The sequence below is a fragment of the Engystomops pustulosus genome, chromosome 6 (genome assembly GCF_040894005.1).
Source record: "Engystomops pustulosus chromosome 6, aEngPut4.maternal, whole genome shotgun sequence".
Taxonomy (NCBI): Eukaryota; Metazoa; Chordata; class Amphibia; order Anura; family Leptodactylidae; genus Engystomops; species Engystomops pustulosus.
Window position 1 is genome coordinate 82,431,107 of NC_092416.1, and position 27,766 is coordinate 82,458,872.

General features: G+C 40.0%; 1 protein-coding gene across 2 annotated transcripts in view; it reads left to right on the forward strand.

Annotated features, from left to right (window-relative positions):
- Positions 1–27,766, forward strand: part of LOC140135364 (synaptotagmin-1-like) — a 180,552-nt gene that overhangs the window by 40,413 nt on the left and 112,373 nt on the right. The window lies entirely within an intron of this gene.

The following is a 27,766-nucleotide window of genomic DNA, read 5'->3' on the forward strand; positions in this document are numbered from 1 at the left end:
GTGATCCCAATCAACCCTTCTAACACTTCCTTTCACCAAAACTCTGCCAACAAGGGTAAGTACTAATGGTCACTGCAGCCGTTTACTAAGGGAAGTGATGAAATGCAACAATTATGACCGTATATATTATAATGTAACTAAAGCTCACATATCCCAACCCACATGGAGCCTCACCTCTACCTTGCAGTCACACTATTGATGTGAATGTATCACAGGAGAAGTTCTTAAAGCTACAAATTTTGCGACAGTCTTCCTGGGAACCTAACAACATGAAGGCTCCAAGACCAATTGTAGTTAACATGTAGTAGAAATTAACACTCTAAGGCTGCATGCACACGAACATCTACCCGCCGGGCCGTAGCTGGACGGGCACACGTTCGGTGCCATGGAGAGGAGGAGGGGTGACCCCTCCTCTCTCCATAGAAATGCATGGCGTAAGGTTCGTAACACGGGGAAAGGGGACATAGTCGCTGATGCAACTAGTGGGGCGAGCTGAGGAAAGGAGATATGGAGAAAACTATAGTAATTGGAGTTACAATAATACATTCAAATATTTTTTTTTTTACCAGTAGTAATTTTATACCCTCTCCAAAGGCTAGGAGTTAAATGTTTGGCATCCAACTGAGGCTCCCTGCGATTAGTATAACTGGGACTTTAAGTTTACCTTAGTTGGCCTGTATTGAGAGATTTAGGCATTGTCTAACACTTTGAGACCCGCCTAAAATCCTGTAGGAGTATATGGATTGCAGGAGGAAAACTTGTTAACCTCTATGGGAGTTTCATCACGACAAGCCAATGCTGGAAGTCTCCAATACTGGGGACTTATGGATAGGGGATGAATTTCATTAATAGAAAAACCCCTTCAAACACTCCATTTAACAATCACATGATTGTCACTGAAGTTTATACAGCAGATGCTAATGACATACAGGCTGCAGGTTCTCATATTTATTAGACTTGCATCTTTGGATCTCTAGAATACTGCCTGACATACAGCTAGCCATTAGGAATAACTAGGAATACCTTTAGATTCTCATAGAAAAAGGATTATGTTAATAAAGCTACAGCAAAGCAGCTGCTATGGGACCAAAAAAACCTTTTATAATCTCCCAGTACCTAAATACATATCAACAGGGTAATTAAATGTACAGAATAATTTGCATCAAAACATTGAGATACGGTATGTTTAGCAAAGGATGGGTTATTATATCCGAAATATTCAATCAAAAAGATGGTATAAATGTATCAAAAGCATCTTGCATATAGGTAAAAGTGGCTAATTTATCATATAAGAAGGAAAGATATACAAAAAGTAGACACTATACAATCTCCCAGGATCCTGAGCAGGTAACTGCCTGCAGACATAGAACAATATGTGCAGAATGTACTGAAACTGTCAACCTCCAATACTCATGAATCAATTCACATTTGCAATAGAAAATGGCATGGGAAATGTTCACTTTTATTAAACAGTAGGATGCATTATAGATTTTTCATGTGGCCCATACATGTAGTATACTAAATTCTTATCATCAAGACATTTACAACAGGAAGCATAAGAAAGTTATATAATTGATATGTTCATTACACTTTGGCAACCTGCAGTTCTATAAGATTGAACTTAATAGAATCTTATCAGTGACTCCCAGTAGGCAGCGTAGTTATCCTGCAGATTCTCAGACAAAAAGTGTTCTTATGGATTATCATATTCCACAATTATCTGGCTGTCCGTCCTTATGATATCTCATAAAACTTCCTATAGAAATGCCTCCTACTGTATAAACGTTCATTGCTATTGTAGTAGTGTATCTATATGATTGGCAGTGACTGTCCTGGGGGGCCGAGGATGCTGACATTTATCACCAAACAATCCAAGCTAGTTTGTTAAAGGAGCTGCTGACCGAATAAAGATGCCCTCTTGATGCCAAAGCTTAGGGCTTCAATTCATTTGACTTCTAAATCTGTTAATGAAGCAGAAGAAGTAATAGGATTAGCAATATATTAAAATAATATTGTTTGATACAAAAACCTAATGTGATGCTCATTGGCACCACTGTTAAGGTTCAAACATATATTAATATACAATATTTTTATTTACTGGTATTTTGTGGCCAATAGGAGGGTTATGATACTATGCTATGTCATATGTATATTTTTCCTTGTAATTCACCTCCCCAGGATCAAGTGCTGTCTGCTCCCCAAGAACATGTCCACAAGTAGCTTGTAGGATTTGAAAGCAGGCTGAGTGAGTGGATCGTCTATATGGATGACAGGAGCTCAGAGTAGGGATCCTCTATATGAAAGGTGGAGCTAAGTACAGGGATCATTTATGTTAATAGGATCTGATATAGACCTACAACCCATAACCCCATGCCTACTTCTCACCCCAATGTCACTTTCACCCTTCACAGCCAGCACCACCATCTTCTCCTTCTCTTTAAAGGGAACAGGCACAATAAACCTTACTTACCCCCCACTCTGACCTTGATTGTCGAAAAGTACACCGCAGGTATCCTAGCTTAAATCTCCCTTCTCCTACCAATAAAATAATTTACCAAACATTTTCTGCCTTTGTCTTGGTTAGCCCAGCCCACTGCCATGTGGTCCCACCACTACTTGGCCCCGCCAGGTGCATGAAAAGGTGAGAAGGTCTACAGTTTCCCACACAGTGCTCACTGCTAAATTGCTACAGGAGTGACAAAGCCTTATTATCCTTATTTCATAATTGTTTTTTCAGCAAAACCACTCAGTTCAGGGATTAAACAACATATGTTTCTGCACCAATGTAGCGACTGCATTCTCAAGGTACGTTTGGTTCACAATGCATAAAAACAAATGGTAGATTTCCTTTAACTAAGGTACAGTGCCTTAGTAACAGATAATTTTAGGTGATATGGGGAGGACTTTAACCCTGTAGAAGCAGGTATTACTTGTATTAGGGGTAAAATTCTTCTGACAGGTCTTCTTAAGTAGCCACCACACTGAACTATCCTCTGGGACATGTGATGACATCACAACAGTTGCTTTCACCCAAGAGGAGGTAGTAGATGGCTAACTGTCACGTGATCATCATAGGTCCTGGAAGCTGAAGAGTAATTCAGCTAAATGCACAAATGTTTCATAAAGTTTTTTTTTTTACAAATAAGGGCAAATATATGCCAAATCTCCCTGGAGTCCTGGAGAGCTTTTCATGAAAAAAAAAACTGTGTTTTAAAGGACTTAGAGGGGGTTACATACAAATATCTAGGACAGTTGGAACAACCAAATCTTTAGAAAAATTTGAAAATTCTTCCATGAATTGATGATCCACTCATCTAGTTATGAGTGTATCTATTTATGAGTGTATTATGAGTTTTTGTAGCTGATCATGTTTTTGTATCATATTAATTATTTAATGCTAATAAAAACTTAAATACATGATTCAATGAAAAGGAAAAATAAAGCAATACAATCAGCACTACAGGTGGCATGCTGAGGCTTATTGTGATAGACTTCATAACAAAATGGGAGGTGAAGATGCAGTATTATATTTGTTAGATCGAGTGTATGGCCATTTAGAGGAGCCAGGAAGGACACGTTCAGTCGGGTTCGTGATTGTCAGATACAGTGTTAAGTAATATTGGGTATTTGTGATACATATTTTATGACATGGATCTTTTTCCTTATCTGTGACATGTTATGACTCAAAAGGATTTAAGCCTGACTATACCTGCTGAATAGGTCTGCAACAGGGCCAGTTATTGCAGGGTCAGGTTCCAGTCGGGACTGTTGTTAAATAGGACCACAGTTTCGAAGCTAGGCCAATAGGATGTGATAGGCTTATGTCCTGAATAGGGCTATTGTAGGGACGTTCTATGACTGAAGAGTCAGTAAGACCCGAGCCCATATGGACAAACAACTATCACTCACCCCTACGTTGTGCACTCTATGTACCCTATATGAATTTCTACCGATTTCACCCAGACTATAATTGGCTTCCCTGACAGTCACACAGACTAAGATACCTGAAATTTTTAGAAATACGAACAACTTACAAGGTGTGCCCTCGACATATTTATTTACTTTACATTTGGAGGACACCTGGTGTAGTTTCCTATATGCTCAACTATCCTTATTTTTTACTTTAAGACTGCTCATCAGTGCAGAGGCCACATCAAAAAGACTCTATCAATCTACACTCACCGGCCACTTTATTAGGTACACCATGCTAGTAGCGGGTTGGACCCCCTTTTGGCTTCAGAACTGCCTCAATTCTTCATGGCATAGATTCAACAAGGTGCTGGAAGCATTCCTCAGAGATTATGGTCCATATTGACATGATGGCATCACACAGTTGCCGCAGATTTGTCGGCTGCACATCCATGATGCGAATCTTCCGTTCCACCACATCCCAAAGATGCTCTATTGGATTGAGATCTGGTGACTGTGGAGGCCATTTGAGTACAGTGAACTCATTGTCATGTTCAAGAAACCAGTCTGAGATGATTCCAGCTTTATAACATGGCGCGTTATCCTGCTGAAAGTAGCCATCAGATGTTGGGTACAATGTGGTCATAAAGGGATGGACATGGTCAGCAACAATACTCAGGTAGGCTGTGGCATTGCAACGATGCTCAATTGGTACCAAGGGGCCCAAAGAGTGCCAAGAAAATATTCCCCACACCATGACACCACAACCACCAGCCTGAACCGTTGATACAAGGCAGGATGGATCCATGCTTTCATGTTGTTGATGCCAAATTCTGACCCTACCATCCGAATGTCGCAGCAGAAATTGAGACTCATCAGACCAGGCAATGTTTTTCCAATCTTCTACTGTCCAATTTCGATGAGCTTGTGCAAATTGTAGCCTCAGTTTCCTGTTCTTAGCTGAAAGGAGTGGCACCCGGTGTGGTCTTCTGCTGCTGTAGCCCATCTGCCTCAAAGTTCGACGTACTGTGCGTTCAGAGATGCTCTTCTGCCTACCTTGGTTGTAACGGGTGGCGATTTGAGTCACTGTTGCCTTTCTATCAGCTCGAACCAGTCTGCCCATTCTCCTCTGACCTCTGGCATCAACAGGGCATTTCTGCCCACATAACTGCCGCTCACTGGATGTTTTTTCTTTTTCGGACCATTCTCTGTAAACCCTAGAGATGGTTGTGCGTGAAAATCCCAGTAGATCAGCAGTTTCTGAAATACTCAGACCAGCCCTTCTGGCACCAACAACCATGCCACGTTCAAAGGCACTCAAATCACCTTTCTTCCCCATACTGATGCTCGGTTTGAACTGCAGGAGATTGTCTTGACCATGTCTACATGCACTGAGTTGCCGCCATGTGATTGGCTGATTAGAAATTAAGTGTTAACGAGCAGTTGGACAGGTGTACCTAATAAAGTGGCCGGTGAGTATATGTAATAATCTGCAATAATGTAATATCCTTAAATCACTGGTTGTAGTTTGTTCTAAACTCGAGTAAGACCAAATAAATGATGGTTATGTAAAGTGCTAAAAATAATAAAAAGGAGGTGTCCCCTGTTTAAATTAATGGTGATCCCAATGATATAATGGACAGCTACAAATACTTTGGCATACACTGGTCTGATTAAGACCTTGTTTGTATTTTTAGGGAAACTTCATTCGTAGCAAGATGATACACATGTTTTATAAGACTGTTGTTGCAAGTACAATCTTTTTTTGGTTGTGTTTGTTATTCGATATGGCATGGCCAAACGGGATGTGAACAGATTGAATAATGTCATAAAAAAGGCTGTTAGAACTTTGGGTGCAAATTTAGTAGTTGTTGCGAATAGAATCTGAGCTAAATTCAAGTGTAAATTAAAGTACTTTTAGTGAAAGATTTGTCCAGGTGAAGGTGCATAGGTAAACTTATCACATAAAGTGTATGCTGGTATGATGTCATTAATGGGGTTGGTGGCCATTGTTTTATTGATGATTTTTAAAATTATTTATATTATTTTTATTGTGTCTTAGAGTTGTTCTCTTACTATTTTGTGTTTTTTGTAACTGCAGTGCAATAGTTTCCCTTTTGGGGTAAATAAAGTTATTCTAATCTAAGTGAAATGTAAACCAACACGCATATAAGAAATATGAGAGGTTTCAAAAAGAATATCCCAATCTTTAAGGTATAGTAAAGTACTCAAAGTAGTTAAATAATCTACGATAAAAAAAATAAATCGCCCCTTACCAGTAAATTAAGCTTTCTAATTTTCTTTTTCTATGTATCATATATTTTTTAAAAATTGCATTATATAATGAATAATGTGCAAAATCTTTATTACTATTTTGGTGTACTGGTGGATGCTCTGTCCCTTTTTTGTGTTGATAGTATAGCATGTAGTGAGCATAGCCAATTAATACATTACCTGACCAGCTAGTTTGATCTTTTTGTTGTGTTTCTTTTGGTATATATCTGCTGTAACTGTTATGGGGGTGAAAAGTTTGTGGGGGGGGGGGCTTATCACAATTTAGTCTGATGTACAGTATGTGTTTTTGTGTTTCAAAATTGTGCAAAATTGGTGCAGTTATGGACACGCAACTTTTTTGGTGCAAAAACATGTACATCAGACGAGTCAAAGTTGTGATGAATCCCCCTCTACTAAATGTACAAGTCTATTTATCTGACATGGGACTAGTAAGTGATCATTACTAGTAATGACATTTTATGGGCTATGAAATGTCAAATTAAGAGAAGTTTCATGGATTTCTGTTTGGTACTGGCTATTTCATCATTCTTCAGTGAAATAACTTTTGTATAGGGAACCTCTTTAGGTAATACTTTAAGGTATATAAGTACTGTACAGCAAGTCACGTTCTTACATGTATTCTCTGTGCTTTGGTCTTATAAATAACTGATCTTTATGACGCCAGCCTACGTACTTATACAAGCAAAACAAACCATACAAAGCATTAAATACAAGCGGTGTATATACATTTCAGGGAGATCTACATTCTCCCAGTCGGTAATTAAACCCTGCTTGTGTCTAGTGTTTAAGGTTTCCATGGCAACTGGGATTTTTCCCAGGCCTACATACTTATGCTAACAGGTCCACCCACGCCAGCACTGGTAATAAATAAAGAAATACAACTATTACTGAGGAACGGGGAGAGCAGAGAAGACACTTTTCATACCTTATATTTCATTTATGATATACACTTTGTACATATACAGTATTAAGATAATGCCTAAAGCAAGCCATAGACCCAATAAAGTACCATAATAGCCAATAATGAGTCCTTATTACAATATTCACTATTATTACAGCAAGGTATCAAATATATTATGAATTTATAATTATTAAATTATATTATATATTTATAAGCCTAAGGCCACACGTTGACTTAAGCTGCACAACCTTAAGTCACATGAACAATACATTGAGGGGGATTTATTACCTTTCTCGTAGACTGTGGTGTTTCTGACAAGCGGTCGGTTTCTACACTGCAATAAATTATTGTGGCGCACAGACATCACTTATTTGAAGCACGGCAGTACTATATGGGCACCAAAAAATAGTTACATTATTATTTTTGGCGAATAGTGATCAAAAAATGAAACAGTAGGTCGGATTGTTGGTGTTTACATAAAAATGTTGGTAAGCTATATTAAATTCCCCTCATTGTGTGATTTATCCTCTACCTGCAGTTATGTGACTATTTCAGAGATGTTTGGCCATAAAAAATACATGTTCTAGCCAATCCATAGTCCAGTGTGATATTACATGCATGCAACATGACAGCTATGAAAAAATCTCTTGTAGGATTGGATTCTTGCCAGTGACAGTCATGATCATTTGGTAAGTACTACATGGCAAATTTGGTCATATTGTAACATCATAAGGTTGAAAGAGTCAAAGGGACAGGAAGTAAGAGTTCTCCTTATAAAGAGTTTGCCATTTAAGGCTGCCTTATAGGCATGCGGAGACCTAAAGCCATAGATGCTCCACAATGGAATTCTAGGAAATATGCAAATACATTTTCCAAGGTGTTAAATGGAAAACAATGACTCCTTTTGTTACCTTGAAAGACAAGAAGTCTAATGACATTATGTGGGATTAAGCCATATCAGTATCTCTATTCCAAAAGGAACAGACTCCCATCTGTAGACAGTGCAGTTTTCACATGGTTGGGTCTCCTTTGTACAGCATAGGGAACTGGTTTGGCTGCGTGAGAGGCTATTGACTAGGGTCAGGAAGTAGGAGTTCTCCTTACGGAGAGTTTGTTTTTCCAATTCCCACCTTGGAAAACATATTTTAATGAGATATAGGTAGAGATAGGGTTCCACAGGTTTGCCTGAATTTCGCAAAAAAATTGGAAGGAGTTTTGACCCGAGACAGAACCTTCAAGATCTTGATGGATGATGCAGTAAATAATCAGTAAGAATAGCCCATGAGTAGCCCAATGTATTGCATTAAAAAGAACAATTATTTCAGATTTCCACCTGTCCCTCTATACACCCAGGGGCAGACTGGCCATAGACTTTACCGGGAGTTTTGCCGGTGGGCCGGTCCCTTCCTCCTCAGTATGTGCAGGGCCAAGGTCCCTCCTCTCCCTCACTACACATGTGCCGGCTGTTAGGCAGATCACTTCCTATGCACAGGCTGCCTGCACTGCCCTACCACCCTGATGCACCCATATGATAAACTAACCTCATTATATGGATGCAGAGCAGGGGGATGGCAATGCAGGAGCCTGTTCTCTCCTGTAGATCAGCCCCAGCCCTGAGCTTCTCACAGGCCCTACCCTGCACATTACAGAGCTGCTCCAACTACACACAGGAGGCCACGCCCCCACAGCACAGCCCGGGCCTGGCATCATGGAGGAAGAGGTGAGGTGCCTGTAGTGTATGCTTGTGTATGTTGTGTGTCTTGGTGCATGTTGTGTGTGGGGGAGGGGGAGCTTGTGCATGTTGTGTGTGGGGGGGAGGGGGGGCTGGTGCATGTTGTGTGTGGGGGAGGGGGAGCTGGTGCATGTTGTGTGTGGGGGAGTGGGGGCTGGTGCATGTTGTGTGTGGGGGAGGGGGGCTGGTGCATGTAGTGTGTAGGGGAGGGGGGCTAGTGCATGTTGTGTGTGGGTGAGAGGAGTCTGGTGCATGTTGTGTGTGTGGAGGAGGGGGGGCTGGTGCATGTTGTGTGTGAGGGAGGGGGGGCTGGTGCATGTTGTGTGGGGGGAGAGGGGGCTGGTGCATGTTGTGTGTGGGGAAGGGGGCTGGTGCTTGTTGTGTGTGGGGGAGGGGGGCTGGTGCATGTTGTGTGTGAGGGAGGGGGGCTGGTGCATGTTGTGTGGGAGGATAGGGGGCTGGTGCATGTTGTGTGTGGGGAGGGGGGCTGGTGCATGTAGTGTGTAGGGGAGGGGGGCTAGTGCATGTTGTGTGTGGGTGAGAGGAGTCTGGTGCATGTTGTGTGTGTGGAGGAGGGGGGGCTGGTGCATGTTGTGTGTGAGGGAGGGGGGGCTGGTGCATGTTGTGTGGGGGGAGAGGGGGCTGGTGCATGTTGTGTGTGGGGAAGGGGGCTGGTGCTTGTTGTGTGTGGGGGAGGGGGGCTGGTGCATGTTGTGTGTGAGGGAGGGGGGCTGGTGCATGTTGTGTGGGAGGATAGGGGGCTGGTGCATGTTGTGTGTGGGGAAGGGGGCTGGTGCATGTTGTGTGTGGGGGAGGGGGCTGGTGCATATTTTGTATGGGGGGGCTGGTGCGTGCTGTGTATAGGAGAGGGGGGCTGGTGCGTGCTGTGAGCGGGGGAGGGGGCCTGGTGCGTGCTGTGAGTGGGAGAGGGGGGCTGTTGCGTGTTGTGAGCGGGGAGGAGGCTCGTGTTTGTTGTGAATGGGGGATGGAGACTTATGTTGTATGTAGGGGATAGGGTCTGGTGTGTGTTGTGAGCAGGGAGGGGGCTTATGCGTATTTTGAGCAGGGGAGGAGGCTTGTTCGTGTTGTGAGAGGGGGATGTCAGTATCGAGCTTGTGTCTAAGGGAGGGAGGGGTTACAATGCAATGTCTATACATGTACACTCATATGCCTTGTGTTATATGTGTAGGTCCACATGGATACATATGTGGCTAATTTGGTCCCATTGGCTGATCTCTTTTTTGACCTTTTCTGTTTGATGGCTCAATTGGTCCATGCATTCCAGCTGTGGGTGTGTGATAAAGCCTCACTGTGGTTTTTCTTCCCTTATTTTTTATATTTGCCAGTGTACGTGGAGTGCGTCCACACTTACAGGGTGCATCGCAATCAGCTTTGAGCTGGTTTTAGGAGCTGCTGCAGGACTTAATTCAAATTCTTATGACACACACATGAGCTACTGCATGAACCTCATAAGACATATTCAAGCTTGTGTAGAACCTCAGTATAGGAGACTCCTGTGCTGCTGCAGAACCTCTTAGGCTACATTCACACGAACGTATGGAGGACGTATATACGGCCGACGTATATACGGCTGATATACGTCCCCCATACACTCCTATGGGCGCACGGCACCCTACGGGAGCGGTACGGTGCCGCACGGTTCCGTACCCGGGAATAAGATAGGACCTGTCCTATCTTTTCCAGTAATACGGGGCCGTGCGCCATAGGTTGCTATGGAGAAGGGCGGGGGTGATCTGCGCTCACCTCCTCCTCCTCTCCCCGTACACTGCCGTTGCCCGCTACGGTACGGTACGGGCGGGCAACGGCAGTGTGAATATAGCCTTAGGCTGGCAGCACATTTGGCATTTTGAACCCGTTTTTGGGTCGTTTTTAAGCAGTCCGTTGAAAAACACATGCGTTTTTTTAAACCGCTTGCATTTTTGATCGGTTTTACCAATGATCTTAATTAAAACTGGTCAAAAACGGATGCATTTTCCAAAAAAAACACGTTTTTTCAATGTTTCAGGGGTTCCGTAAGAGTAGGAATTACTCTAGAAAAATAAATAAATGAGGCTGAGTCGCTCAGGCTGACATCACCTGGTTACTGGAAAGGAGCTCTTGCACATGCCGGAAACTTACAGGCAGCCGCTGACATCACCGGCTGTCTGCAAAGATGGAGGGCCAGGAATGGTGGAATAATAATTGGTGGTGGGAGTTCATAATTAGCGTCCGCAGAGCCACAAGGGTCTTAGGTGTCGCCAGCCTGAGCACCTTAGGCTCATTTAAATAATTTTATAAAGTAATTTTCCTACTTACTGAAATATGGAAAAAACAATGACATCAACCCCCTAAGATAACAAGCATGATTGTGCGGACAGTCTATCACCAGTAACCTGGTGGTAGATGTCCCAGCAGCACTTCCTCAGTGGGTGCCAAACCCCCCAAATTTTGTAAGATATCATGACAAGGCATATGCAAAAATTATAGCAGATGCATGAACAAACTTCTAATTACTAAATTTGAATCAATTGTCCATAGAAATAAAGACATTATATAACATTAGTGGTGTGGGAATGCAATAAAAATAGGGTATGAATGTTACAATTTAAAATTTAGAATAGGTTTAATAAATATATGATAATATCAACTCATCTAAAAACATTGTATCAAAACCCCTCCCTATACAACATTATTATTGGTTTTGAGCGCATTTGGATCTATAAGCCTTTTAGGATCCAATCATTTCCACACTGATGGCAGCACCTTCATCTTTTATTTTATCCATGTATATTCATTTTTCTTAGTCTTTGAAGTCTTTTTTGTCAATTTGCACAACTTATCTCTTTGTACATACATTAAAACATCCAAAAACAAACTACACAGAAATTCAAAACCAACCTAACAAGCCACATCAATTGAAGTGATTTTATCACACGGAAAGGAGTATCAATGGAGGCAATTGTTGCAATAAAAGGATTTTAATATTATGATTATTTTATCTCATGTTCAAAATCTGGTGATGGGGTGAAAATAGCATTAAAAAGCAATCTAAAAAGCAAACAAAAATATGACAATAATTATAGTGATTTTCAGTAAACCCCATATGTGCAAAATCTATTTTTATTTTATTTAAACTCCTGAGATTTTACTTGGGTTGGGGTTGCTATGAAACAGGTCATTTGTTCTAAAAAAATTTCAATTGTGTTTCTTACGCTACACCATGAAATTATAGTTGGTGATATTCCTGACAAACTTGTAAATTTCCCTAAAGAGATCCATGTAACCCAGATCCACAACATTGCCCTCGGCAGAATTTGACACCTGAGGCCCCTAAAATGATGAGGAAATATGTTACACAAAAACAGAACCAATACTGCAGTGGCCAAGAAAAATTTGCATTGAAAAAATAAAAAACTTTTTTGCGTCTTTTTTTTCTGCCAGAAGCCATTGCTCCGTGAGCATAACCTCTAGTTATCATTTGTACCATTTTAAACACACCTAAGGTAGTTCTAAGGTCTAAGTATACATGACCTACAATTGTAAATATTCTGCAATGACAAGATTTTACCACAGGTGTAACCATAGGGAGTGGTAGTAACACTCAGGTGCTTAAGGGCAGAGATGGCATCAGGGGTGGAAAACTAGTAAGTCCAATTTCCTTTAAGGCTCTCAAAAATAGGAAACTAAGGAGAAAAGTATAACAACTATATTATTATTTAGCACTGTATGGAGCATTTATTCGATTTTTTTTGTATTATGTGTAAACTATATGGCAATGAGAGAGGTATCCCATTGGCTATGTGACTCATTGTTTTCACTGCTGCCACTTAGAGGGAGACTTCATGACATATATTTTGCGACCAAGCAGCCTGGGTACAAGAACATGTAGAATCTCCCAGAATTGCAAGTGACTGTAAAGAGTCAGGATAAATGTGAGTTGTCTTAAAGGACCTTGACTGTAAGTTGCTTCCTGTTGCAGAAGTCTGAGGCTTGTACTGTAGTAACTCTGGCACTTGTGTGAAACTGAAGCCAAACTGTTCATGTTTTATACCATCTTTAAAGGGTGCTGTAACTATATTCCAGTTACCTCTGTTTCACCATATTTCCTTGATCCACCAGCCTTGAGTTGGGAAACTAGCGTGCCACTCAATTGGCAAACAGTTCAGTAATGGTAAAATCTGACCATACAAAAATAGTTAAAGTGTTTATCTATCAATTGAAATAATTCTTAATTTTATGTTGGGGAAGTTTTGTAAAAATAAATTCAAATATACTTTAATAACAAGTTCTGCTTAGTTTGCAAGAAAATAACAGGTTGCAGAATCTCCCCTTTGTAACAGTATATATCTCATAGTTGTGAAGGAACACAATATAATGTGTGCCTATGGAGGATGACTACATACTCACATCTAATCTCCCTGTGTTTGTTTATAGTGAGGATTAACACCATCTGCTCTCTGCCTGACTTTAGTCTTTCTTATCAAATCGAAAGTAAGAGAAAGTTATGTTAAAAGAAAAAATGCAATAGAGTACTGTACCAGGCAAACAACAAACAGGGTTAACATTCACTGCTCAGAGCTGTGTAAACACACAGCAAGCAAATTGAACAAACAAACCTGTTCTGACTGCTGATCTTCCTTATCAACAAGGAGATAAAATCTGTTACTAAAGGGCATTTTGCAGCCTGTTCCTTTACAAACTAAAAATACATTTTTATAAAGTATATTATAAAACTGTCTGTTACATAATATTACAAATTATCTCAAACAACAGTAGCTTTTTGAACTGCTGTAGTTCCAGGCACAGCTCTCATTTAGTAAGAGTAGCATTATGGCACATAATTTTATTTTCTGCCAGATTTTCTTCTACAATATTTTATATTCTACCTACTTATTTTCAGTTGTAAAAATCTGGTATTTCTTAATAAGAGGAGCTCATTTGTAAGTTGCTGTGGTATATCTGTTTGTCAGCCTGCCTTGACAGACAATGTATAATGACTAAATAATCTTATCCTAATAGAATTCATTTTTTCTGTATTACCAATTAAGTAAATGAGAGGACATCAGGAGGTACTACTCATCTGGTATTAAATTACAAAACGAAAAGCTTGTTTAATGTGTTTCATAGAAGGCAGAGGTCCATAATTGATGTTAATGTAAGGGAGAGGAATTCTACGATCATTTATGTTCTTTTGAACTACAACTTGCTTCATTTATACTATGCTGCTCCCATACTCAAGTCAGACAGTTAGAGGGTTTCTTCAGATATACTCAGAATCTGTCCACACAGATGTACCAGAGCTTCAAACTGGATTCAAGCCATGGTAATGCTATGTGCTTTTATTTATTTTCAATGGGACTACATGAAAACCTTTACAAGGCTTTTCTAACTTTAACTGCAACCTGTAAGATTTTCTGCTATGCACTTGTGTCGAGCACACGTCAGAACCCTGGAAAAGAGGAGGGATGAGCGCTGCCCACCCCTCCCCTATCCATAGGAAACAGCACCACACGGCCGTTTTTATGGATAACGGTAGAGAAGGTTCTATCTTTTTTTCCGTTGTGCTCACTGTACGACCTCCGGCGCTACAGGCGTCTATGGGGACGTGTATCCAGCTACAAGCTTGTAGCCGGATATACGTCCCAAAACGGTTGTCTGAATGCGGCCTGATACTAACCAGAACAATCTTTTGTTGTGGTCTTATTAGTTTACTTTTAATCAGAAGATGGCATCTCAAGATTTTAGTGCATACATAGTTTACTGGGAAAGGCTAATAGGTTCTGTCTCACAAAGACAATCCATATTCAGATGAAGATCATAGTATCATAGTTTATATGGTTGAAAATAGACACTTGTCCATCAAGTTCAACCAAGGAAGGGAAGGGATTGCATGAGGAAGGGATTTAGGGGAAACAATTCTATATCACAAAACCATCAACGTTATTTAGGTGTAAAAAGGCATCTAGACCCTTCTTGAAGCTCTCTGCTGTCCCTGCTGTGATCAAACCCTATGGGGAACATTTACTTACAGGGTCACCGGAGTTCACAGAAAGTGCATTATCCGACTATAATGCAGCATGCGGCACAAAAGGGTCACGTGAGCCACAATCTCAGCGCACATACTTCTTAAATACCTGTGCAAGCCGTATAAGCACCGAAAAAGGCGCACACTCCGACACAAGTGCACGCACGACACTTGGTAAATGAGCCCCTATATTTTAAGGAAAGCTTCTATGGCTTTACACATACTTTACATACTAAATTTCAACCCTTCAATCCTTTGGATATGTGTGTAGTAAATCGGCTGAGCTTTTAGAGCAAGAGTGTGTGTCTTTAAATAAAAAATGCCTTTATAATTCCAAATAGATCAAAATAATAACTTTTAGAAAAGCTACAAAAATGTAGAATATACATAGTTGGAGCCTTTTAATTGTGCAAGGTGGCCAACATCTACAGGTGAGAATGGGGGTATACGATTTCTTTAAATTTCTCATGTGAATGGAGTCCTAGTGCACATACTCTATCTTTCTATGGGGTTAAAGGAGTTAGCTGTGGAAATACCATAAAAGTAAATTGAGCATTGGTTAGGCATCTCTGTACCAGTGGTCCATTCACATGGGGCTCTTCAGGGACTTGAAAGTCCCTATTATTGTGAATGCTTTGAGTTTGAGTTGGCAGAGCTCAGACAGTATGCCCTATACTATGGAGAGGCTATAGTGTAATTTGTTATATATGCACCTTTATGCTTAAAACATTCAACACATTTAAAGTAGTTTTCCCATAAAAAGCTTTCAGGGCATAACCTAAACAGAATATGCTGTAAATATCTGAAAGATGCATGCCTCTAAAAGGAATCCTTAAGATGCCTTGTGGTTCTGTGTCCCAATGTTCAGTTTATACAGAGGCTGTCCTCTTGAACCACTGTAAAGGTTAGGTGTGGCCCTGTGTTTCCCCCTATCCAATGCCTCCTGTTCTATGTAACCAATTGTCTTTAGAGTAATAAGGTTTAGCAGCTGATGAATAAAAAAAGCACTTGATGACTGGATCAGACTACATGCAGGGTTTATTTGTAGCCTACAACCATAGGATACATAGAGAAGGTTAGGAGCAATGTACATAACATTGTAACATATCTTTGACATTTTACATAGTAGTTTCTTTTTACGCTATATACATTTGTTAACCATAATTCCACCCAATGCACACAATGAGGCAGTGGTTTGTCCAATATTAGAATTCCATTTATGCAGTTTTCTTCAAATTGGATGTGTATTATGCTAGGTACAAGTACTGGGACATAAATAACGCATGTGGCAGCGTATCGAGCAGCAGTAAGTAAATTAAACTCAAATGTTCAGTAGCCACTAGAAAAAAGATCTATAATGCACCTTGCCATTAAGTACAAGATGTAGTTACAGGCAGGCGCCTTAAACAGAATGTGCAACTTACGGAGAAACAATTCTGAGTTTTAGAATATTGTCCCATTATCTTATTCTTATTTTATATGTGTAATGGCAGGACACAAACAAGGACAGTGAGCCCTGACACTGAGACCCCAAATCTGTCCCTACCTACTTATTAGGCCCCCCCTAAATGGAGGCCAATAACTGGTCGAGGCTCCCTCCGTGAGTAAGGTGTGAACACGTAACAATACAGACAAACAAACACAATAAGGCAAAGTATACAATCCGAGTCAGCAGCAGCAGGGAATAACAATACCAAAACACAATCCAAATAGAGAAGTCGAGACACAGGCAATAGATCAGAAACTAGAGAATGCAAGAGGAGCTAGAAACACAGCAAGATAGTAGTTTGACCAATAAGGCATGATGGGAGTAGGCAGCAATATATGCATTTGTAAATGAGATAAAAAGTAACTCTGACCGGAGCTCCAAAGTGTTCAATCGTCTTTCCTTTTTTTGGGATTTATCCCTGCTTTCACTGTGACGGGAAGGGCAATGTCTATCCACGATTTGTATAGCACTCGAACCTCCGACAGGACTAGACCACTGTTCAGAACTCCCTTCGTGCAGTTTTCTTTCTTCAACCCCGCCACTGTCTCCAACGGGCCGCTGGAAGAAAATATTTGCATGGATAGCGTAGTATGTTCTTTAAAACAAGGTATTCTTTATTTAAAATATACTCACAATAGTAGTTTAAGAAATGTGCATATCAAATTTCCAGAGGACGCCAGCTACACATGACCGAACGAAGGGAGTTCTGAACAGTGGTCTAGTCCTGTCGGAGGTTCGAGTGCTATACAAATCGTGGATAGACGTTGCCCTTCCCGTCACAGTGAAAGCAGGGATATATCCCAAAAAAAGGAAGGACGATTGAACACTTTGGACCTCTTGTCAGAGTTAGGCCCCTTTCACACTTGCGTTTTTTTTGCGTGCGTTTTCTGCGCGTGCTTTTGACATGCAGAACTTGCATTTCACTCTGACCCATTGTAATCAATGGGCTTTTTCACACTTGCATTTTTTTTCACGCGCATATGCGCGTTTTTTTTAACGTGCTTTACATCTCGACATGCTCTACATTTGCAAGTCACGTGCGTGAAAAATGCACCATACAAGTCTATGGAGACGCATCAAAAACGCATCGCACTCTGAGATGCTTGCAAGTGCAATGCAAGTGCAATGCGTTTTTCCCGTAGCAATTGCCATAGAAAAGATAGAGCTTAGTCCTGAGTCCATTTCACGTGCATTATCTGCGTGTGAAAAATGCATTGAAATTGCATTGAACACACGTGAAAAACTGAGACACTGGACAAACTCTGACTCAAAACTGATTGAACTCTGATGCAAAACATCAGTTTTTCACTGACCAAACCCTGATCGCACCCTGAGCAGACTCTGACGTGATCTGCAACTGCTACTTTTTATCTCATTTACAAAAGTTTTTTTGGGACTATTTTATTTTATCTGGATCGGTCCTGTGGCCGTTTTCTGTAGCTCCTGCTTTGTGAAGAGTGCTGCACAACGCTTTTAAATTAGCTATATTTGCAGCACACTGGAGGAACTGTCAATCAGGCTAGTAACCCTTGCTGGGCAGGGCTGAAATGCAAGGAGCAGGGTGTGGCTCAGTAAATCCAAGCCAAAGTTCACACACAAATCAACGCCATCCATTCTGCCAACTGCGGATAGTGCGACGTTTTGGCACGGATGTTCCAATATGTTCTTGCTTTCACTGCGGCAGTAACCATCTGTAAAGAAGTTTTCTCATAATGAGCATAAAGTCAGAGAGCAAACCGATCATTTTGTTATGTCCTGTGTATAGAGCAAGTTATTTGCTGCCAGATGACTTTCTGGAGAGGTTTGGTTTTGATACTTTTTCCCCAATTCATCAAGGTAATGAGTCACGATTTCATGGCAGAATGCATAGGTTAGTTACACACAAGTGAGTTTGACCATTCAAACTTGCTGCGTGTGATGGTTTGAATGAATGGTATTGAACCTCAGCATGTCAGGTCAGTTCCAGCAGATCAGCGTTTGGGACGGTTATTCTGGTCATGACACACAGGGAAAGGGGATTACTAAGTATTCTCTGTGAGTTATTTGGCGGAGAAGCACCAATTCTGCCCTGTTTTGAGCTTTTCTTGTCCCCGTATTTTCTGGCCCCCGGAATAAAAAAGTTATAGCTTTCACCATATGGCAACACATTATTTGTAAAAGTTGTAAAACATAATAAAACCTGTACACATATTCTGGGAATATGAACGTCTGATACAAAAACCCATAAAGCTATAAATAAATGAATATAACAATTTTGTGAATAGTCACAAAATGGAGCTAAAATAGTTTGATTTTAGGTTTCACATAATATTATTGGCTTTCTAAAGTAGGCAGGGTTATAACCAAGATGGCCGCCACTGGAAACTACAAGTCCCATGATCCTTTAGTTCTTAGTAACTCCTCCTCCCTCTTATACTCTGCTCCCAGTGACAGACTGTTTAAATGATTGTTTTATTTATTTTTAACTTTTTTATTTATTTATTTTACTATTTCTCACCCCCCTACGGTACTTCCTACGGTACCTTAACCCTAGGTTGTCTGATTGATGCGACCGTATACTGCCATACTACAGTATGGCAGTATATGGGGATTTTCCACATCCTCTATTAAAATGTGCAAATCGCACATTGTAATAGATAGTGTAAAATGAGACAGCATCGTGTCTTTGTATGACCCAAGGCAGTCATAGCAACAGATTGCCGCTCCCTGATTACACCACTTGGAGCAACAATCTAAGCCAACATGGCAGTGCCCACGTGCCGCTGGCTTTTTAATGCTAGCCCTGATCGTGGGTGTTACCGATGGGTTTTTGCTGCAATATGCAACAAATACTCATCAGCTTTGGAGCCCATAAGCCCTCTAGAAACACCCACAGCTGATGTATGACATCATTAAGGGCATAAGTCATAATTGAATAGTCATAATTCCTTACGTACAGCCTCAGAGTGGGAAGATGTGGGCCATTTCTGCCTTGCGCACGAACTATAGCTTGCACCAGGGACTGTCACTGCCGGATATATAAGAAGGCTATTGGTACATCCAGCGCACTAGCGATTAATCCTTCCTGCTATCTTATCTTATCATGAAAGCTTGGAATGGAACTTCTTTTAGGTTCTATAAACCATATTATGGTTCCCAAAGGCTTCTGCAAAAATGGATGCAACTTCGAAATATGTGCTCCAGCCCAACTTACTCCATGGCTCGCTATAACCAACCTGTCCCTACTGAACTTCTTTGGTTCACATAAGAGGTTTTAACAGTGGGTACATAATGCTTGGTGTGCCGTGAATTTTAACCTCATGCAAGACCCAAGTAACAAGGCACAATAATTGTCCGGAATTTCTCAGAACAGTTGTACTACAAATGCTTTGTATATTAAATCATTTTAATATGATAATCTCTTTACCACTGCATCTGACAGTCTCAGCTCTGCTACACTGTCCATCTTTTTTTGTAATTATTGCTGTCTTTCACTGGCAGAGGTTGTGCTCCTTCCCGACCCACATCTTATGAATCCTGTGATAATATGGTGGACGGAGCAGAGGGTTGAATAGATGGTTTTCTAATGAGTGAAGGAAAGGAATATTTAATAAGAGACATAGCTTGTGCCTTCTAAGTAAGACTGAACCTTAAAACCCTGTGAAAACTAGAACAGCTCTGGGGATTGAAGTTGATAACATAATTGGATTCCTCCAGTCTTCTCTCATCTCTTGTCTCTTCTTAAGTCACCACTTCCTTGTCTTTTTCCTTGCCTTATTCTTCCTATAAACACTCTTTTTCTTTTGTTTATATATGATATTGTTGTTGTTTTTAAGTTTCGGTAACATCCCTTTTCTTTTTAATAGAAAAAAAAATGAGGATTTTTGTCATTCAGGCTCTTTTTATCATCTTTGAGCTGATAGAGAATTGTGGGAGAGTGGTTGCCTAGCAACCTCTCCTCCTCTTAGCTGCTTCATATCCAATGTCTTAAAAAAAGAATCCACTGGTAGAGGAGGATGTCTTTCTGCACACATCATATAAGACCAAGCTGTTCATGTGTCGAGATGTGGGATATTGTGTAACCACCATGTATCTTGCTCGCAGCACCATCATTTTTTAAGCACCATTATATATCTTGTTCCCATCACTAACATCATAATTATTATTTGCATTTACACTTGGGACCATTCAGGATATCACATATCAGTGCTTTTGTAGTACTACCCCTAAACATACTCAAATCTGGGGAATAAGTATGTGCAATATACTGAAAGAATTAATGTTAGAGAAACAGAGTATGTCAAATTTACAGAAAAAGTCAGGATCGTTGCAACCTTGTTCTGAAAGCCATTATTCTCTCAATAGGTGAAGGCCCCAGAGTTAATTCTCAGAGAGATTCTCCCAATGATGTAAGTGGATATCAGGGCCGGTTCTAGACAAAGTGGGGCCCTGGGCAAAACTAAAAGTGGGGCCCCAAAATAAAACTATTTTATGACCAGTCACAGTCAGCAAGAGGCTCCCTTTAGTATGGTAAAACAAACTGTAATATGGGAGAATTTTATAGGAGATAGATAAATGATAGGGAGATTTATGGTCAGCATGGTGGCTCCGTGATTAGCACTACAGCCTTGCAGCGCTGGTCAAAATCTGCAAAGATTTTGTATGTTCTCTCTGTGTCTGCGTGGGTTTCCTCCGGTTTCCTCCCACACTCCAAAAAATTACTGGTAGGTTGATTAGACTGTGAGGCCCATTGGGGAGAGGGACCGATATTTTCTGAAAGCAGACACTTGCCCCATTTTCAAAATTGCATCAAAGATTTTATAGACATAGGCGTCTTCATGCAATTTTGATTCAAATTTAAACATTTTATTAAAAATACTTAAAATTTGACTTTGATGGCAAAAAATTTGATCCAAACAGAAAATGTTTACCTTCACATCTCCTAAATGTAATAGATGGACATGTGTAGAGTTCACAAATGTGCCCTATTGATATGTTCACATAAATAAATCCACATAATATCACTAAAACTGTAATAACTAGATATCTGTTTTTCAGCTAGACATTTTTAGACAGTCACAACCTGCAAAATATAGCAATAAAACAGAATAAAAAGTAAAGGCACCATATAATTTTAAAAGCAGACGACCAGGCGATGCATTTGGCAATTAACATTCAGAATTTCCTCTAAAATATGTACAAATCCAGATACTTATATAAAGAAAATCTACTTTCCTAAAACAGTAAGATGCGAGGAGATCATACAGACCCACACCAATATATTCACCAAAATATGCAGCAAATGGAACTGCAGAAAATTCACACAGATGTATCATTGTCTGTTCTTTAGACAATGGTAACCCAAATAAATAACTATATATCCATAAGCCTCTCTAATGAGATAATAAGTCACGTTTAGATGTCGCCATTGTATTAGCTGCACAATAACAGAACCCTCCGCGCTTCATAAGAATGAGAGTGAGAACGTCATAACTTAAGTAATGGAGGATGGTGGGAAATAAAAACTTTATTCCAGGACATGTGTGTTTTTGGTGTTACATATAACTTTATGGACATGTTCTGGTCACGGTGTAGTCACATTAGGCGAAGAGGATTGAATGTTCATCGTATCAGTCAATTTTCCCAACAAAAAAAAACTATCACAAAATAAAAGGGAATAATAGAGAAAGGGGCACATTTATCACTTTTGTGCGCCTAAGTGTAGTAGTTGCGCCTAAATTCTGGCGCACTGTTTTCCAGAATTATCACAAGCTACAACCATCTGTGATAAGTATATTTTCTGCCTCTTATTAATCACTTTACTTTAACACAGTTTAGGCGCAATTTTGGCGCAGTTTAGGCGCAATGTTAGATTCAGGCACTTACATGTGATCCTGCTACAAGCTCCTCTCTGCTTCTCCCACAGCCCAGAATGAAGATAACACTCACAGCAGCACCCAGGTGTGTGACACCCTGCACCCAGTGACCTCCTCAGCAGCACCCAGGTGTGTGACACCCTGCACCCAGTGACCTCCTCAGCAGTGGCTTCTCCTGGAGGGGATCCCCCAGTGCTGATCTTCTGCTGCACCCCTGTAATTCTGCACAGTATCCCCCTCAGACACACTGGTGAGACTGTGCAGAATTACATGGGGGACACTTGTATGTCGTATCTGCAACATTCTGTAACATTCTCTTCTCTCTTGCTGTGAGCTCAGGATTCTGCAGAATGTTTTGTAAATAGAAGGTGATGAACTGTAAATAGAGTCTGCAGCTCCTGTCTGCAGAGTATCTCATGTCTGTATTATCTGTACTAGTGTCTGCAGAGTTTCCCGCTGAGCTTTGCTGATAGAAATGAGCTGTTCTGCAAAGGGGCTCAGTGCTTTCTTCTCAGTTAACGCCACCTTCGGGCTGGAGTGTTTTTGCGCCCGTTTTTGCGCCTAAATGAAAAGTCGCAAGTGATGAATATCATTAGGCGCAGCAAAACATCTGGATTGCTAGGATAAATGAGGGAAAGCTGGTTATTTTTGCTGCGCAGCTAGTTTGGTGTTTAGCCGCAAAAATGGCACAAAAACGGTGCGCCTGAATGAAAAGGCGCAAAAACAACAGAAAAAAACCATTGATACATGTGGCCCAAAGTGTGTTCTTAGATAGTTCTGCATAGAGAAGGGTTAAAACCATGAATATTAGTTGATATTATCTCTTCTCAAAATGTAGTAACATATAAAGTGATTATTTCCATTATCTGTGAGGTGCAGCAGCTCCTGTGTGCATCAAATGCTCCCTGCAGCCTGATGGCTAAGAATCTGGATTGGGGGGGGGGGGGGTAATTTCAGAGGGCTGTATCTCTGGCTCTGTGACACATAGAACCTCACTTCTTTTTTCCTAAGAAAGAAGAGAGTCTCCTCTTTTATATGAATCTAAATGTGTGTTTCTAAAATTTAGGAAAACGGAGATAATAACTTTTAAACTGCCGGTGGGAGTGATTTTTATATATAAAAATGGCACCTGATATTCTCACTTTAAACCTGAATATCTCTGGATCCCTGGCACCTAGAAACAAAATTCAAGATTCATTTGAAAGAAGAGATTCTCCCCTTTTTCCCAGGGGCCCTGGGCAATTGCCACCTTTGCCTACCCATAGCGCCGGCCCTGGTGGATATGATAGATATGTCACTCCTAGCAACCATTGTATTGTATATGCTCCTCAGTATTTCTACAGTAAAATAGGGGTGTGTGTGCTCGGTGCCCATGGAAGTCTAGGCAAATAAAGCCATAGTAGACATTATCCTGAATACAATGTGTTCCCTATAGTGTTGCAGAAATACAGAAGTACATTGGAATATTTGCAACCAATGGCACAGAGTTTTTTTCAGCAACAAGAAGGATGAAATATTTGAATCCCTACTTTATTATATATGTTCTGCTGCTTGGAAGATTTCAGTCTCCAAAATCTACCCATACTCGCCTCACATTTAGTCAGAGAGGCAAGACAGATGCCCTACTCATTAAACAAAACCCAGCCATGTCTTTAAATCCTTCCTGTGCTCTATTCTTTCCGATTTATGTCCCTTTTCATTTTGCCTATGTAAGTAGAGGACAGGACAGATGGCAGAGGCTTAGTTTAAAGTGATGTGTATCCATTAAAGGAACCGGCACCGCTCAGTGATTACACGCTAGCATGAAGGATTACTTCACAATGACAAAGGATTTCTTGCCTAATTGTTTTGTTGGGGATACTGTGAGATGGAGCATAGTTTTGTGTGTTTACAGTACTCCATTGAAATCATAGTCTGATAATAGAAATTCAAGGGTTATTTGCATACAGAATTAACTAACATTACTCTTGTGAAAAAGATATGGATGCTATATGTCAACATGAGCTTTTGACAACAAGATCAATGACCAAAGGCTGTCAGTCACTTATTGAATCACATACACTCATTTCCTAATCTAAAATGTGCCCCTTTCTTATAGTGCAACCCACAGTGGTGTGTCACCAACTACAAGCCAGCCTCCCCAACCTGAATGCCTCACTAGTCTCATCCCTTATGGCCAGCAAAGGTTCCACATGTATTATAGCCTGTAACAATGCCCAGTGTCTGCCATTATACAATGCTCTGAATGTCAAAGTCAAATTACCAATCAACAAAATTCCCCTCAGTGCCACAAAGGGGAGACAAAATCTTCACTGATAAAAGTGAAAAATATTTTATACCCTAAAATGCAACTACAGTAAATTGCACCTTAACCTACAATTTTCTTTGCGCTGTAATCTTTTAGTTTTTGGCTGTTCACAAGTACATTTTGTAAAAGGTGATGGATAATGCCCAGGCATATACAAAGAAATCATAGAGCTTCATAGCAAAAGTAAGAATCAGGCCTCCCAACTACTATTAATATTTAGGAGGCTTAGGTGAATAGAAAACTCTATTTTGCTGTGTTGGGATACTGTAGTACCCTTGGGGATCTCTACTAGACATAGAGTACCATGTGATTATGACTACTCTGTGACTACAAAGTTTCTGTCTATTGTAGGTCCAAATTTAGATCAACTGTAGATAAAAATGCTTACTGTGACTCGTGCAACAACTTCATGTGAGAACCAATGTCGATTAATATGGGAAAATTACATGCCCCTTGTCCATGTCCCACTTTACTTTATAAAAATAACTAAATTGCTTTGACTTGAAAACTACATGTGTTGATGCCTATATCTGAAAGGTAATTTGCTAAATAATCTTTGTTACAAAAACACAACATTTCCACAATTGGGTTTTCTTTATCGAACCCTAACCGCCTTCATCCTGTATTAGAAATGATAAGTTTATTCTATGTTAAAAGCAACAGTAAATTTACTGTATATATCTATGTTTTTAGCTTTGTACAATAAACACTTTAGATTTATATTTTCTAGACCTTTCTGCCATATAAAATGTGCTTTTTATAGTATGTTTTATTGCAGATGCAGTGATACAAATAATGTTGTTTATTAATCTGTTTTTAAAGGTAATATATTATATTGTATCTCTTAGCTTATCAAAGCAGATTCTATTCTATAAGTTAATATATACATGGATACAGAGATACAGAATTGTCATTCCAAGCTTCTTAATATGAGTCAGTGAGAATACCTATAACCACCTTCACTAATTGAGTACTTGACGTTAATGGATCTTTATAATCCCACCATCCAGCTATTATACTGTTCTTATCAAGTCGTCTTGTTCTCCCACCATGTTTGAGAGGTAAATAGTTCCCATTCATGGGCATTATCACATCACAGCTCTTCTGCTGATGTGTTTGCCTCTAGCAACTCTACAAATAAATGAGCAGGGTACATGACAACAATCTCTCCGCTGAATTATCAAGGGCTCTTTAATTTACAGAAGAATATAAAATCATCCTCTTGGAAAAATAACATCTGGGGAGAAATTGTCTTAAAGGGGATTAATCACTCTGCAATGTGATTGTGCATTTACTGGGCTTTTCATTTAATTTCTTGTACATTAAAGTCACATTAATCTTTACTATGAGCTGTCCTGAGTTTTCATGTTACTATTTTATGCAAATAGAGTCTTCCTTTGGGCAGTGGTTTTATTACATGCCATGCCTAGGGCATCCATATGCATCATTTTCTGTTGTTTTAAAGATATAGGATTCCATTGCCATTGTAAAACATATCATAGTGAAGCAGGGATGAGTCTGTAGGGTTTTAAGGCTATACTAAGTGGTGCATTTGCACAAAAGTTCAGTTATCATCCATGATTCACTTATATACAATAGTATTGTGTTATATTTGCTTCTACAATTTGAGGGAAATGATGCACAAGGCATAATAAATTTGCTGGCATTCACCAAGCATGTTAGACTTCAAAAGGTTCATACCATGTTTGGATGCACCGTTTAAAACAGTCCACCAAACATATTCCCCAAGTACAGGTGGTCCCCTACTTAAGAACACTCGACTTACATACGACCCCGAGTTACAAACGGACCTCTGGATGTTGGTAATTTATTGTGCTTTAGTCCTAAGTTACAATAAACAGTTATAACAGTTATCACAGGTGTCTGTAATGAAGCTTTAGTGTTAATATTGATTCTTATGACAACCCAACATTTTTAAAATCCAATTGTCACAGAGACTAAAAAAGTTCTGGCTGCGATTACAATGATAAAATATACAGTTCCGACTTACATACAAATTCAACTTAAGAACAAACCTACAGACCCTATCTTGTATGTAACCCGGGGACTGCCTGTATACAGTGTACAGATGTGGGCCTCTGCATTTAAATATATTAAACATTGACTCTAATGGCACATAGTTGTATTAAAAAGCAGAGCCAGGGTGACACCTATTCCACATGACACATATATACACATATATTGTTGAAGTCAATGGAAGCTTCAGGTATATTGTGGGAGATTTTACTCCATGGAAATAATTTTTTTGGCTCCAAATAATAGAGCGCTGTAAAATTGGACAATAACCGGCAATATCTCATATTTTTCACTTTTTTTCTATACTGTTGGCGATTATAGCAAAATGAATTGAGCAGTGTTCTGCTTGAAGGGAACAGTGGCTTATCATGCTGACTTGCATGTAAATATTTTGCCTTTTAACACAATTTTTTATGGTGACTGGGTCCATGAATATTTGGGCACTGAACCTTATTTAGCTTTTTTTTACCTGTTTACTGAAACATATTCAATGCATAGTTATATAATGGACATGGACATAAAGTCCAGACATTCAATTTCATTTCATGATGGAAAAAAAAAGTATGTTTAAGGCTCAGATCATAAAGCTCATGATCCAAAGCACACCACATCATCTGTAAAACACAGGGAAGGTAGTGTGATGGCTTGGGCATGCACGGCTGCCAGTGGCACTGAGTCACTAGTGTTTATTGATGTGACACAGGACAGTAGCAGTCAGTTTAATTCTGAGGTATTCAGAGACACTCTGCCCCACATTTATCAAAAACAGTGCAAACTGCACTAGGTATGAAGTGTGCAGAGGATGCCAGATTGAGGAATTGTGGCGCACATTCTTCATGAATCTGGCGCACACTGCACTGCTGAGAGAGTGCACCAACTTTTTTGGTGCACCTTTAACATAGAGTGTGCAGCACAATTCTGTCAAACATTGCATGATAAATGTGACATACCATCCAACTGTGCACCAGAACGCCCCTTTCAGTGCAGAAATTTGTGTCTATGTTACTAAACAGGTGGATACCTATTTTGATGTGCCTTAGATGGTCTTGCTACTAATACCCTACATTAAATTGTAATTTTTACCCAAAAATGTGCAAAGCATCTGATATACATGAAACTTTAACCCGATTATTAATGATGATGAAATATATAAAAAAAACATAATAACACAGTTATTACTAATCCTTCCCACTTTTAGCCAGCACTTGGCAGGTT